The sequence below is a fragment of the Lynx canadensis genome, chromosome B3 (assembly GCF_007474595.2).
Source record: "Lynx canadensis isolate LIC74 chromosome B3, mLynCan4.pri.v2, whole genome shotgun sequence".
Classification (NCBI taxonomy): domain Eukaryota; kingdom Metazoa; phylum Chordata; class Mammalia; order Carnivora; family Felidae; genus Lynx; species Lynx canadensis.
In genome coordinates this window covers 22,830,022-22,843,606 of record NC_044308.2, presented here as the reverse complement: position 1 = coordinate 22,843,606, position 13,585 = coordinate 22,830,022, and positions in this window count along the sequence as shown.

Genomic DNA, 13,585 nt, shown 5'->3' with positions numbered 1-13,585 from the left:
TCCCAAGCTGTACTCTCTCTCTCTTTCTCAAAATAAATAAATAAACTTAAAAAAGAATATATTTTAAAGTATTTTAACAATATATTGCAATATTAGAACAATATATTATTATTAAAATATTAATGATATTTACATCACTGCATCAATACACAATTCATATGAAATAATTAAAAACATATAGATGTTTATATTTACATACTTGAAACCAAATACATTTATTCAGTTTTTTGTTATCTGCAGGAGGTTTCTTCCAATAAGAGATATTTGGCTATGGCCTGAAGCATAACCTCAAGTTGGTTTTCTTTTTTTTTTTTTTTTTTTTTTTTTCAACGTTTATTTATTTTTGGGACAGAGAGAGACAGAGCATGGATGGGGGAGGGGCAGAGAGAGAGGGAGACACAGAGTCGGAAACAGTCTCCAGGCTCTGAGCCATCAGCCCAGAGCCCGACACGGGGCTCGAACTCACGGACCGCGAGATCGTGACCTGGGCTGAAGTCGGACGCTTAACCGACTGCGCCACCCAGGCGCCCCAAGTTGGTTTTCTTAAAACACTAGGAGAAGCACACGGACTGGTCCGAAGCTCTAAACAGAGTTCGGAGTATTCAGGAAAGACCAAACAGGAACATTTCTCTGAATACATGTCAGGACATCCCACTACATAGAGCTACCAGAAAATTGCATTAAAGATGTCATGAGTTTTGGGGTGGTGTATGGGGAGAAGAGAGAGAAACTACCTCTCCACGCATCCATCTAAAAGAAGGACATAGTTGGGACACTTGGGTGGCTCAGTCAGTTAAGCGTCCAGCTTCAGCTCAAGTCATGATCTCATGGTTCTTGAGTTTGAGCCCTGCGTCAGGCTCTGTGCTGACAGCTCAGAGCCTGGATCCTGCTTTGGATTCTGTGTCTCCCTCTCTCTTTCCTTCCCCCATTCATGCTCCATGTCTCTGTGTCTCTCAAAAATTAATAAACGTTAAAAAAATTTAAAAAATAAAAGAAGGACATAGGAGAATTATTCATAATCTGGAGAGGGCCAGGAAAAAGGTGTGGGATCAAAAGACAATGCTCCTACATGGAGTGCTGCTTGCTCATCTCTCCACTCATACCTTCTCTTTCAGAACCCCTGTGGTCTGAGAAATAAAACCTCGGGGTCACATGACTGACCACCCTTGTGAAGAACATAAAATATTGTTCTTTGCATTAATAAACAGATACCTCTAAACTATCTAAACTATATCTCTAAACCATATTCCCAGATTTAAGCAGAACATTCTTCAGGGAGCTGGGGACCTGGAAAAAGGAAAGCAACAGACAGAAAACACAGTTTTTGTTTTTGTTTTTCCCTTAGAGATTGCTGTTCTTTCCATTTATCATTCATAAAGCATCTACAGTCTCCATGTGCTGACCTCACTCCTCAGGAAAATGCAGCATCAATTCTATTCAAGGCTTAAATCATGGAAAACTTTTTTCCCATTTTATTTAGTAAGAATTTTGTTTCCATAATACTTCATGTTCTTTCTTTGTCTCATTCCACTTTAATTAAACACCTTTCATCATAATGTGCAATGTGTTTCCCATTCAACTGTCACATTCCCTAAGGATGTCATCCAGCATGGGTGCTCTCTATGTCCAATTCACATGTAAGGACAGGTAAGAGGGCAGAAGCTTGATGTAAAACCATGCTCATATTTGATCACAGAGTGACTAGACAGGTAGAGACTGAGGATCAGTGAGCCAAGTGGGTTCTATGTTATGAGGAGACAGTAGTGCTCCCATAGTGGTTGCCATGAACGTCTTAGAATAACTGGCCTTTTGTGTAGACTCCAGAAATTTCCTGGTACATAAAGGAAACTTCAAGCCTGATATCTCTTTAAGCCATATTTTAATCATTTCCCCAAAATCAAACTTCAAATATAATTTCTTATAACAAATCATGAATTAAGATTTGAGGATCTGGAGTATATTCTTATTAATCAACAGTATCTAGGTCTAGAAGTCTGAACAGTGAAATATAGCCGGAAGAGCCCACAGCTCAAAGAAATGTAATTATATTTTTCTGCCACCAGAATCATCCTAAAAATCATGTGAATCTCCAGGTTTAATGTCTTATATCATGAGTTAATCACTAAATATCTACTTTAGGATCTCCCAATATCTATGTCCAACCCTAACAGCTCAGAGTTTCATGTAGCCAGAGTTGCTGATCATTGAGCAAGAAAGTTTTCATAGAATCCTGTCAGTCCCTACATCCTAACTCAGTCCCTACAGTGTCAGAACATAAACCAGCTGACAAGCAGCTGACTGGGAGCACTGCTCACATTTCTCAGATCTGGGCAAAGCTTCCTAAGACACATCTGCTTTCTTAATTACATCTTTATGAAGCCATTACTCACTTCCAAGGTTACTCCTTGCCAAATTCCGGGCTCTTTTTTTTCTCCACTCATTAAGCCACAAAAATACTGAAGTTAATTATAGGGAAAGGAAAGTCTGCACCCCAATAAAATAACAGTACCCAGTAACCCAATAAAAAAATACTACATATTTAAATCTGTACAGATAGTGTTCAAAGTGGGCCACATAAATGAAATGATAATCAATCTAAGCTTGTGCTTTTATTTATTTGTTTATTTATTTATTAAAGTTGATTTATTTATTTTGAGAGAGTGTGAGTGGGGGAGGAGCAGAGGTAGAGAGAGGGAGCAAGAGCAAGAGAGAGAGAGAGAAACAGAGAGAGAGAGAGAGAGAGAGAGAGAATCTCAAGCAGGCTCCACCTGTCATTGTAGAGCCCTATGCGGTGCTCAGTCTCATGATCGTGAGATCATGACCTGGGCCAGAATCAAGAGTCATACCCTTAACCAACTGTGCCACCCAGGTGCCCCTAAGCTTGACCTTTTAGATAAGAAAAATACAAATCAGTAGAATCAATACGGATGGAAGAATAGGCAGGAATGATGAACCAGTAGTGGAACTTCTCTTTACCTCTCATTAATCTCTCTCCTGTTTAGTGTGGCTTCTATCAATAGAGAAATACAAGTGCTAAGAAGGTGCCCATACTACTCTGTAAAGATGCACTTGATCCTTAAATATCCTTCCCATCTTGTCTGTTGTCTCTCATTTTGCCCCCCTCTCTAGGTACATGATAAATACTTTATTCCCAAGAAAAAAGCTCATATTTGCAGGCCTGGGCAACATATTTCTGTTGAAAGGCCCAATATAAAAACTGCTATACATTATGTGGTCTCTTGTATTGTTGTACCCAGCACTCTCAGGACTCCATAGTTGAATTAAATTTCAACTCTCCAAACAATTCCATCAAGTTATATGTTTATCCTTAGACCAATGAAAGCTAGCTGTATGGTAACTTGAAATCAGTGAGAATACTCCAACTTTGATTATTTTTTTTTTCAAAACTTTTTTGGCTAATGTAGGTCCTTTGCATATCCAAACAAAATCAGACTGTTATGTTCTACAAAAAGCCTGTTCATTTTTTTTTGTTTCTTAAATTCCACATATTAGTGAAATTGTCATTCTCTGTCTTATTTCACTTAACATAATACTCTCTTTAGCTCCATATCATTGCAAATGGAAAGATTTTATTCTTTTATAAAAATAATATGGGTAATATTCCATAATAGATAGGTGATATATATAGATACACACATACATCTACACATAGATATACATACATACCACATCTTTATCCATTCATTAGTCGATGGACACTTGGGCTCTTTCCATAATTTGGCTACTTGTAGATAATGCTGATATAAAAATCAGGGTGCATGTATCCCTTTGAATTAGTATTTTTGTATTCTTCAGGCAAATACCTGGTAGTGCGATTGCTGGATTTTAGGGTATTTCTATTTTTAACATTTTCAGGAATCTCCATACTATTTTCCAGAGTGGCTGCACCAGTTTGCATTCCTAGCAATAATGTAAGAGGATTCCCCTTTCCTCATATCCTCACCAACACCTGTTATTTCTTGTGTTGTTGATTTTAGCCATTCTGGCAGGTGTGAGGTGATATCTCATAGAAGAAAAGGGGAAAAGAAAGGAGAATGAAAGGCAAACCAAGAAACAGACTGTTAACTATAATGAACAAACTGATAGTTACCAGTTTGGAGGGGGGTGGGGGATGGGTTAAATAGGTGATGAGGATAAAGGAGTGCACTTGTTATAAGTACCAGGAGATGTATGGAAGTGTTGAATTACTATATTGTACACCTGAAACTAGTATTACACTGTATGTTAACTAAATGGAATTTAAATAAAAACTTTTAAAAAAGCCTGGTGTGATTTTGATTTGATTTGTGTTTTATATACATATACTCTTGAAGACAACTTTATATTTTAACAATATTGACCTTCTGTTCATGAATATGCTATATGTTTCCATTTATTTAGATTCTTTAGATTTTCAAGTCAATGTTTTATAGTTTTCACTGTAAAAGTCTTGCAAATATTTTGTTAAAATATATCCTGATTTGGGGCGCCTGGGTGGCACAGTCGGTTAAGCGTCCGACTTCAGCCAGGTCACGATCTTGCGGTCCGTGAGTTCGAGCCCCGCGTCAGGCTCTGGGCTGATGGCTCGGAGCCTGGAGCCTGCTTCCGATTCTGTGTCTCCCTCTCTCTGTGCCCCTCCCCCGTTCATGCTCTGTCTCTCTCTGTCCCAAAAATAAAATAAACGTTGAAAAAAAATTAAAAAAAATATCCTGATTTAAGTTTTTTGGTGTTATAAATGGTATTGTTTCTAAGTTTTACTTTCAAATGGATGGCTGGTAGTAAATAAAAGATACAATTAATTTTTCTATTTTGAACTTTTGCCCAACATCGTGCTAAAATCACTGCTTAATTCTAGTGGATATTTATAGATTCCTTAGGATTTTATATATACACTACTATACCATCTGTGAATAAAAAGAGTTATTAACAGCATTTATTATATATTTTAAAATTCTTGTCTGCTAGTCCCATCGTTTCTCAGTCTGCTTTGACTGACATTTTTTTTACTCTAGTTATGGGTCACATTTTCTTGCTACTTGTCATATTTAGTGATTTTGAATATTTCAGTGTTGATTATCTGGATTCTGCTGGGCTTTGTTCTGATAGGCAACTGAGTAATTTGTAAATCATTTCAATAATTTTGAAGCTTGTTTTCAGACATTTTCAGGGCAGGTCTTGAGTTGCTTTCACTCTAGAGGGAGTTTGGTCCTATGTCTAATAAGCAGTCTTTTTGGGTTTTCCGCTGAACGTCTTTTCATTAAAGTCATTCCAATCTGCCTGGTCTGCACTGGAATGTTCTCCAGCTCTGCATGTTTAGGATTTATTCAGGTTACAGCTGTATGGTTGTTCTTTGTCCACATATTCATAGATTAGCAACAGACTTAATGGGACAATTATGCAGATTTCTGGAGGTTTTTTCCTGCATATTTTTCTTTCTTTTATTACTATATTTCATAAGTCCCAGCCATCCCACCCCTATGAGTGCTGACCTCTGCCTCCTCTAATCTGAGTGATTGCACACTAAATAATATATGAATATATAATATGTAATACATACATATGTAATGAATATATATATATATATATATATATATATATATATATTCAGTGTTTCTTTCTGTGTGTGTGTGTAATAAGACAAATATATATGAGGCAAATGTGGCAATTGGTGATATAGAAGAGCTGGTAGAAAAATAAAAATATATCTTCCCATGCAGTGATCTCAGAAAAGGATAAAAGCTGAATAAAGATCCTGGATAGAATCATGAGGAAATGTCTTTCTGAGGGTGGGGGTGCTCCTTGTTATATTCACTACCACCTTTTCTCTTTCCTAGCTTATATAAAACTTTATATAAAAGTGAGACCTTAGGTATTTCACTGGGCTCTATGACTTCATGAACAGTCTTTATTTCACTAGTTTGAGTTTTTTCTTTCTACAGTTTTAAAGAAGTAGAATCACAATATGTTATCTTCCATTCTAACCTTTTTTTTTTTTTTTAGCATATGTCTTTAATAGACATCTGTGATGTGGCATTTTCCCTATATTGTGGAGTAGTACCCTGTTTTATAAAAACATCACTATGTATTTGTCTATTTACCTGTTGAAGTACATTCAGTTTTTACCTGGATTGTGGCTAATTTAAAGAAAAATGCCATGAATATTTGTGAACAGGTCTTTCTGCAGATATATTTTCATTTCTGTTAAATAAATAACTAGGTATTGGTTTGCCAATTCCTATTATAAGTGTATGTCTAACTTACCTCATAAGAAGCTGACAAATCATTTTTGAAAATAATTGTACTTCTTGAAAATTTGTACTTCTTTTTAAAATTGTACTTCTTGGGGCGCCTGGGTGGCGCAGTCGGTTAAGCGACCGACTTCAGCCAGGTCACGATCTCGCGGTGCGTGAAAAAAAAAATATAAAATTGTACTTCTTTTTAAAATTTTTTTAACGTTTATTTTTTCAACGTTTATTTATTTTTGAGACAGAGAGAGACAGAGCATGAACGGGGGAGGGGCAGAGAGAGAGAGGGAGACACAGAATCAGAAGCAGGCTCCAGGCTCTGAGCCATCAGCCCAGAGCCTGACGCGGGGCTCGAACTCACGCACCGCGAGATCGTGACCTGGCTGAAGTCGGACGCTTAACCGACTGCGCCACCCAGGCGCCCCGAAAACAATTTAACTCTTGAAGAGACAATGTTTAACTACCTTAAGCATTTTTAAGTTTTTAAACTCAGTAAACTTTTCATTTATGTGCTTCTAATCAGGTCCTTTTACCAGTATCCAATCCCGCAATTACTTGGAGAATTTGCCAATTAACTGTTTCTTCCTGTTCTCATCCCCATGGCTTTCCCTTCCAACATAAATTATAAAGAAGGGGTATGTTTATCAGGAACACAAAGGAGGAACACTATAATTTTTTGATACTTTTGGTGAGTTATGTTAACCAATCAATGGATTTTATTGGCCATATTCTCTAAAAAATAATTTAAAATATCATTTCTGTCCCGACAATTTTTCCTTCTTTAAAAATGGTCTGCTCTTAACTGCTTTCTTATGATATTTTACTAACTGTAAGCAATAGCTGCCAACTTCAGAACTAAGATTCTATTTCCCAGTCTTTCCTTCAAGCTGCTGGCTCAGGAAGCATGTGGTTCACCTCACAACTTAGTGAGGACAGCTGAGTAACTCTATATTTTGTCACCACCAAAGATAGATGATCATCTTCTGGGCTCAAATATCAGTTTCTATATTGCTTACTATGAACTGCTAAGCTAATACCACATGTTTTAGTTTTAATGTTATTGTAGTATTCTGATTCTCTGATTTCTACATTAGGTTAGGCTATATTATATTGTGTTAAAAAAACTAAACCCAGGGGCGCCTGGGTGGCGCAGTCGGTTAAGCGTCCGACTTCAGCCAGGTCACGATCTCACGGTCGGTGAGTTCGAGCGCCGCGTCAGGCTCTGGGCTGATGGCTCAGAGCCTGGAGCCTGTTTCCGATTCTGTGTCTCCTTCTCTCTCTGCCCCTCCCCCGTTCATGCTCTGTCTCTCTCTATCTCAAAAATAAATAAAAAAAAAAAAAAAAAAAAAACTAAACCCAAAGTATCTATGGCATAACACAAGTTTGTTACTTATCCATGCTACATATACCACATAGGTTGGGAGGTGCTTCTCCCCAACATAGTCTTTCAAGGCCCAAGGCTGCTAGAACTATGACCTTTATGCAGTTTTTTTTTTTTTTTTATTGTTGCTGCTTTAGACTCTTATTTCATACATTGCCTATATGGAGTCTGACATGGGAAGATTTTATTTTCCTACCTCAAATCATTCTCCTTGAAATTCTGGTCAAGAATTTTTTTTTAAATCAGAATGAGTCCAAAAATCATTTCAAGCCATGGGAACTGGTTAGCAGTAAAAATGAATGGGCATGTATTTTAAAGCAATAAAAAATTACACAATGAAGTCAATGAATTCAGCTTTCATGTTAACAGAAAGGGAGTTGTCCCAAAAAAGTGATGACAAGTGGGTATAATAACAAAAGTCACACAGCTGGTCTGAAGATACCCAGCATCACACGGGAAGACGAAGTTCCCCTGCTTGGACTTCATTTGGCAGGTGACATGGCCTCTCTAGGGACACAAGACATGGTGGATGCTATTGAGCTGCTCCATTAACTAACATAGGTATGAGGATGCTGGCTGAGGGCAGTGAGCCTTGGTGCAGGCTTTCTTCTGTGCTTTACCCATAAACTCCAATCACTTTGCAGTCACACAACTGATTTCTGGGACAAACCAGCATGGGCCAAAGCACAATGGGATCCAGAGGATCAGTATGATACCATGCTGCAGGGATCTCTAAAGTTTGGAGTTTTGAAACCCAGCCATGCAACTGAGATAAAATACAGGAGTGCTGTGCCACCTGTCAGGCAAATAGCTCAGATGTAAGCAGGGTGATGGTAGAGATCTGGAAGAAACCAGGGATGCAGAAGAGGTGATTGTTTGCTTTTTTGTGAGGGCTTCCTGAAGAGTGGTGGGTGGGATCTCCCTGCTCCAGAAACAAGAGAGCCAGGCTACACCATTTTCACCCCGTCCATCAGCACTGATCTACTTCAGTGGGCAAAACATATACCAAATGGAGGTGACAGCCACTTACACCACACCCTGCCCCCCTGTGTTCTGCAGATCCATCTCTACTAGGGCAAGTCTGCCTGAGAATCAACACAGCAGGCACACACCCCAGAAGACCAGAACAAACCCCTTGAAGGTACCAAGTCTATTGATCATGGAATGCTACATGCAAAGCTTCAGCTCTAGGTAAATAGGTTCTAACTTCCCCTTTTTCCCCTCCCCTATGTGATACAGAAAAAGCAATTTTTATTTATTTTTATATTATATTATAAATTACATATATGCATATGTATGCATTATATATTTGGGTATGCCTTCTTTTAACAAACAGACCAAAATACATGAAGGATTAGTTTATTTTTCTTTTTTTTGACCTTGACAAAATGACAAGACAAGGGGATTCCCCAAAAGAAAGAACAGGAAAAGTAATGGCCAGAGATTTAATCTATATGGATATAAGCAAGATATCTAACTAGAATTTAAAACAACACCTATAAGGACACTAGCTGGGCTTGAAAAAAAGAGTAGAAAACACTAGAGAATACCTTACTCTTGAGATAAAAAAACTAAAGACTAGTCAGGACAAAATTAAAAATGCTATAACCAAGATGGAAGCCTGAAAGAATGTCATGACAATGAGGATGGATGACTCAAAGGAATGAATCAGTGAAATAGAAGATAGAATTATGGAAAATAATGAAGATGAAAAGAAGAGGGACAGAAAGGTATTAGATCACAAATGTTGGCTTAGGAAACTCAGAAACTCCTTAAACATAATAACATTCGTATCATGGTAGTCCCAGCAGATGAAGAAAGAGAAAAAGGGGCAGAAGGTTTCTCTGAGAAAATTATAGCTGAAAATTTGCCTAACCTGGGGAATGAAACAGACATTGAAATCCAAGAAGCACAGGGGTGCCTGGGTAGCTCATTTGGTTGAGTTTCCAGCTTCAACTTAGGTCATGATTTCACAGTTCATGGGTTCAAGCCTCACGTTAGGCTTTGAACTGACAGCATGGAGCCTGCTTTATATTCTGTCTCTGTCTCTGTCTCTGTCTCTCCCTCCCCTGCTTGGTCTCTCTCTCTCTCTCTCTCTCTCTCTCTCTCTCTCTCTCTCTCAACAATAAAATAAAACATTGAAAAGGAAGCACATAGAACCTCCATTAAACTCAACAAAACCTGGATATCACCAAGATATACCATAGACAAATTCACAAAATATACAGACTAGGAAGAATCTTGAAAGCAGCAAAGGGAAAAAAGGTCCTTAAGGTTCTTAAGTCACAAAAGAAGCCAGATAAAGTTCACAGCATATCTGTAGATAGAAACTTGACAGGGAGTAGCATGATATATTAAGTGTTAAATGGGAAAAATATTCAGCCAAGTTTCCCAGAAAAAAAAATGTGACCACTAAACCAGCCCTGCAAGAAATAGTAAAGAGGGCTCTTTGAATGAGGGAGAAAGGACCAAAGCAACAAATACTAGAAAAGAACAGAAAACATCACCAGAAACACCAACTTTACAGGTAACACAAAGGCACTAATTTCATATCTATCATATCACCATGAATGTAAATGGACTAAGAGCTCCAATCAAAAGGCATATGTCAGAATGGATTTAAACAAAACAAAACAAAACAAGACTCAACTATATGCTGCCTACAAGAGAATCATTTTAATTTTTTTAATGTTTATTATTTTTTTTTGAGAGAGAGCGAGAGAGAGACAGAGCACTAGCAGGGGAGGGGCAGAGAGACAGAGGCAGACACAGAATCAGAAGAAGGCTCCAGGAGCAGAGCTGTCAGCACAGAGCCCGATATAGGGCTTGAACTCACAGACTGCGAGATCATGACCTGAGCCGAAGTTGAATGCTTAACTGACTGAGCCACCCAGGCGCCCCATGAGAATCATTTTAGACTTAAAGATACCAGCAGATTAAAAGTGAAGGTAGAAGGGCCATCTATCATGCTAATGGACATCAAGAGAAAGCCAGAGTAGTCATACTTATATCAGACAAAATAGATTTTAAAATGAAAACTGTGACAAGAGATGAAGAAGGGTATTACATCATAATTACAGGGCCTATCAGGAAGATACAGCTGTAGTAAATATAAATGGCCCCAACTTAGAAACACCCAGATATATACACCAATTAATAACAAACATAAAGATTATGTGGTTTATATATACATTAGATGAATGGATAAAGAAGATGTGGTTTATATATACATTAGAATACTACTTGGCAATGAGAAAGAATGAAATCTGACCATTTGTAGCAATGTGGATGGAACTGGAGACTGTTATACTAAGTGAAATAAGTCAGGCAGAGAAAGACAGATACCATATGTTTCCACTCATACGTGGATTCTGAGAAACTTAACAGAAGACCGGGGGGGGGAGGGGAAGGGGGAAAAAAGTTACAGAGAGGGAAGGAGGCAAACCATAAGAGACTCTTAAGTACTGAGAACAAACTGAGGGTTGATGGGGGGTGGGGGAGAGGGGAAAGTGGTTGATGGACATTGAGGAGGGCATCTGTTAGGATGAGCACTGGGTATTGTATGGAAACCAATTTGATAATAAATTATATATATATATATATATATATATATATATATATATATGAAAATAACAAACATAAAGAAGCCCACTGATAATAATAAAACAATAGTAGAGGACTTCAACACCCAATTTAAAGCAATAAACATATCACCTAAGCAGAAAATCAACAAGGAAACAATGGCTTTGGACCAGACTTAACGTATATATACAGAACATTTCATCCGATAGTATCAGAATACACATACCTTTTTGAGTGCACGTGGAATATTCTCCAGAATAGATTACATACTTGGTGGGTCACAAATTAGCCACGAATAAGTACAGAAACATTGAGATTATACCACGCAAATTTTCAGACCACAGCACTATGAAACTTGACATCAACCATAAGAAAAAAAAATTGGAAAGACCACAAATACTTGGAGGTTAAAGAACATCCTACTAAAGAATGAATGTGTTAACCAGGAAATTAAAGAAGAAATGTAAAGAGCATACCATGCTCATAGTTAGGAAGGATAAATATTGTTAAAATGTCTATGCTACCCAAAGCAATCTACACATATAATGCAATCCTTATCAAAGTGCCACCAGCATTTTTTTAGAGAGCTAGAACAATCATAAAATGTGTATGGAACTACAGAAGACCCTGAATAGCCAAAGCAAACCTGAAAAAGAAAAGCATGAGGCATCACAATTCAGAACTTCAAACTATTACAAATATTTAGTCATCAAGACAGTATGGTACTTGCACAAAAACAGACACATAGATCAATGGAACAAAATAAAGAACCCAGAAATTGACCCACAAATGTATGACCAACTAATCTTTGGTGGATGTTGGGTACATATATATGCATATATATATATATATAATTACATATATAAATATATGCATATATATGAATCTGTTATGCAAATATATAGAAACATTTGGTACATAACAAAGGTACAGAAATGAAGACTCTTATGTTAATCAATTGACTTATTATGGTTGAGGAAAGAACCAATGAGTTTGAAGATAGGTAAATAGAAAGTTCTCAACTGAAATGAAAGAAACAAACAAAAATTTAAAAATTAAGAACAGAGCATACAAGAACTCTGTGTCCATATCAAGATATATAATATAGAATAGCAGAGGAAAAGAAAGAAGGAATTGATCAGAATAAACATTTGAGGTAATAATTGCCAAGAACGTCCAAAATTATTGACAAATGCCAAACCAATATCCAGGAAACAAAGAAAACACTAAACTATACAAATAGTAAAACAAAAGAAAAAAACCACCTATGTTTATTACATTCTAACTAGATAAAATCAGACAGAGGTCCCTTAATGGATGCCAGAGAAAACAAAAACCTTACCTATAGAGGGATAAGGATAAGATTTACAGTGGGCTTTATTCACAAGCAATTCAAGCAAGGAATGAATGAAATAAACTCTTTAAAGTGTTAAGAGAAAAAAACTAGAAATATATATATATGTATATATATATATATATATATATATATATATATATATGGAGAGAGAGAGAGAGAGAGAGAGAGAGCGCGCTAACTAATCCATCAAAAGTGAAGTAGAAAAGAAGCATCCTGGAATTACCAACTAAGGATCTCTGAAAATCTGTTCCTTCATAACAGCAATGGGAATGTGGCAAAACTTATCAAAATAAACCTTTTCAGAACTCTGGAAATTGACCAAAGACTTGTAACAAAGAAAAAAATCATTTATTTAAAAAAATGAGTTAAAAATAAATTAACAGTAAATTTGTGTCAATCTAACCTGCCCTATCCCCATTCCTCTCTCCTGAACTCCTCAGTAGCCTTGACATCTAGCAGCTCTGCAACAAGTGTAGCTTGTGAAAACCAGCATTCTAGAAGCCACTGGAAGGTTAGAATAAGTGTTGAACTTCACCCAACACTACATTCCTAGAAAACTGTCACTATTTTATCAGACAGCCTCTGAAAAATACCCATCCACAGAGATTGTCTTCATTTGATGTGACCAAGAGCTAGAGAGAATACCCTATTCCAAGGGGTTATGTTAAAAACAATAAATGTTCTTTGTTTAACATTGCAAGTACCTGAGATGGCAATACCCATTGGAGTAACTAAGGTATGACAAAAACTTAAAACTAAAATCTAGGAAATGAGATAGGATAATTTGGAAAGTTTAGACATATTCTTAGTGATCTAGAATGACATGTACATTTGAAAGCTCAGAGGGCTATATGAAAAGCTCAGAAAAACCTTGAAAAAAGTCTTAATTTATCATTTGTGACTAACCTTGAGACTCTACATGAGCAGAAAGTGAAAGGGTAAAAAGTCAGGGAATGAATGTGTGTCCCAATACCTGTACAGAGCCCATTAGCAAAAGCTGGAAAATTTATTGGTCGTGTC